Source organism: Palaemon carinicauda, chromosome 36 (genome assembly GCF_036898095.1).
Source record: "Palaemon carinicauda isolate YSFRI2023 chromosome 36, ASM3689809v2, whole genome shotgun sequence".
NCBI classification, from domain to species: domain Eukaryota; kingdom Metazoa; phylum Arthropoda; class Malacostraca; order Decapoda; family Palaemonidae; genus Palaemon; species Palaemon carinicauda.
Genome location: NC_090760.1, coordinates 13515282 through 13517781, shown reverse-complemented (window position 1 = coordinate 13517781; position 2500 = coordinate 13515282). Strand labels below are relative to the sequence as shown.

Below are 2500 nucleotides of genomic sequence, written 5' to 3'. Positions count from 1 at the left end.
AATATTCGATTAAAATATAATAAAGATGAGAATTCGATTAAATTAGAATAAAGAAGGTGAGAATTTTCCATCAAAATACAATAAAGAAGATGGGAATTCGATGAAAATACAATAAAGAAGATGAGAATATTCGATCAAAATACAATAAAGATGAGATTTTATCAATATACAATAAAGATGAGATTTTATCAATATACAATAAAAAAGATGAGAATATTCGATCAAAATACAATAAAGATGAGAATATTCGATCAAAATACAATGAAGAAGATGAGAATAGTCGATCAAAATACAATAAAGATGAGAACATTCGATCAAAATACAATGAAGAAGATGAGAATATTCGATTAAAATACAATAAAGAAGAGAATATTCGATCAAAATACAATAAAGAAGTAAAGCAAACTTGGCAGAAGAGATGTAAAAAAATTATTAAAGGATAAGTAAATTTTATCAGTGATAATAGATGAATATTGGAATAAAGTGGAGAAAGGCGTATGCTAAAAAAAACTTATGATGAAAGAGGAGGAAAATAAAATTGCATTAGGGGTAAAAGAAAAATATTTTAATACATTAAGAAATAGAAACTAAATAATTTATCTATGGAAGCAAATAGAAGAAAAAGGAAAATTATATTTAGGAAAATAATTCAATAAAATAAGCATTCTTAAATAAAATAATTCAAATTATTGGTAAAAAAATAATCTTAAGACAATGACGACGTAAAAAGAATACAAGATAATGAAAACTAGGAAGAAAATATAAAATACCAAACGAACACTTGAGGTAGAATTTAAAGAAACTCTGAAATGTCCATAAAAATCTTGAGATATATTTCGAAGCACAAAAAGGCATCAGTTACAAAAAAAACTACATTACCACTACATGTGGAAAGAAAATAATACCAATTTCTGAGATGGCTTTGAAAATACAGGAACACTGTGCGGAAATCAAATAAAATACCAGATTTTTTAGATGGTAAAATATTAGTTATGTTCAGCAGGATGTAACTGGTATGGAAGGAACCAGTTCTGCCTACAGCACGTCCAGTTTTTTTTTTTTTTTTCCCAGAAAATAAGGGTTATGAATGAATAGGTATATACGAATGCCCATGCTGGTCGGTTAGCTGATGCCCTGATGGGGAATCATGATCCATAAGTTGCATAAATCACTTAATAAATTACTGCTCTTATTTCTGCCGATCCTTTACCTGAAGTAGATATCTGTCCTTTTATGATATATAAGTTGCAAAGCCAGTTGTATAAATCACTTCCTTAACTTCTGGTTAAGGATTGACAAAAATAAGAACTATAGTCAATTTTTTTTAGTGAGGCAGATTTGCACAGACTCGCAGCGGTGAACCTTTTATCTCGGAAAAGTTTCTTGCTATCTGATTGGTTAGAATAATCTTGTCCAACCAATCAACGATCAGGAAACTTTTCCTAGCTAAAAGGGCACCCCTGCGAGTCGGTGCAAATCTGCCTCACTAAAAAAAATTGACTATAGTTCTTATTTCTGTCAATCCGTAACCAGAAGCAGATATTACCTGTCCCTTTTTTTTTTCTTTTTTATAAAGGAAGTAAAAGAAGAATGAAGAGTTCAATAAGGTCAAATGGTGTGTTTTTGTTAACATGTACTCCTCAAGGTCATTGTGAACTTTGGGTACGAAGAAGGCAAGGTCAAAGGGAGGCAATGACGATACAATAATAATAATATAACTGTCAATATCGATGTCATTATCAGCAACTGTCAAACTTACGAATGGCCGAAATGAATTGCAAAAGATGATAGAAGATTTGAATAGAGAGAGCATAAATGTATGACTGAAAATGAATGAGTAATACAAAAGAAATTGTAAGCTATAACAATAAATTAATTCATTTGAAAAAATGATTCATTTCTCAAAGGAAGTGGTTTGGTGAATGACTGAAAATGAATGAGTTAAACGAAAAACAAAAAATGTAAGCAATAACAATAAATTAATTCACCTGAAATAAAGATATGTTTCCCAGAGGAAATGGTTTGGTGAATGACTGAAAATGAATATGAGTAAAACAAAAAGAAATGTAATTTATAACAATATATTAATTCATCTGGAATGACTGAAAATGAATATGAGTAAAACAAAAAGAAATGTAAGCTATAAAAATAAATTAATTCATCTGAAAAAATATATATATTTCTCAGAGGAAATGGTTTTGAGAATGACTGAAAATGAATATGAGTAAAACAAAAACAAAAATGTAATCTATAACAATAAATTAAGTCATCTGAAAATATATATATTTCTCAAGAGGAAATGGTTTGGTGACATTTCCTTTGAAAAAAAAAATACATAACTATAAAAGTGATATCACTAAGTTGCAAGTTATAATAAGTCATTACATCACAGCTGCTTCCGCTGGAGTTAAAAATGCAGCGCAATATCTAAGGGTAGATACGCTAAAAGAAGATACTCAATCCGTTACGTCCATTATAGAATAAAGAAAATAGAGGAAAT

General features: G+C 29.0%; 1 protein-coding gene across 4 annotated transcripts in view; it reads right to left on the bottom strand.

The window, feature by feature from the left end:
• The window catches only part of LOC137628755 (muscle-specific protein 300 kDa-like), a 312504-nt gene that overhangs the window by 294247 nt on the left and 15757 nt on the right, over positions 1-2500 (bottom strand). The gene's annotated exons all lie outside the window — the stretch shown is intronic.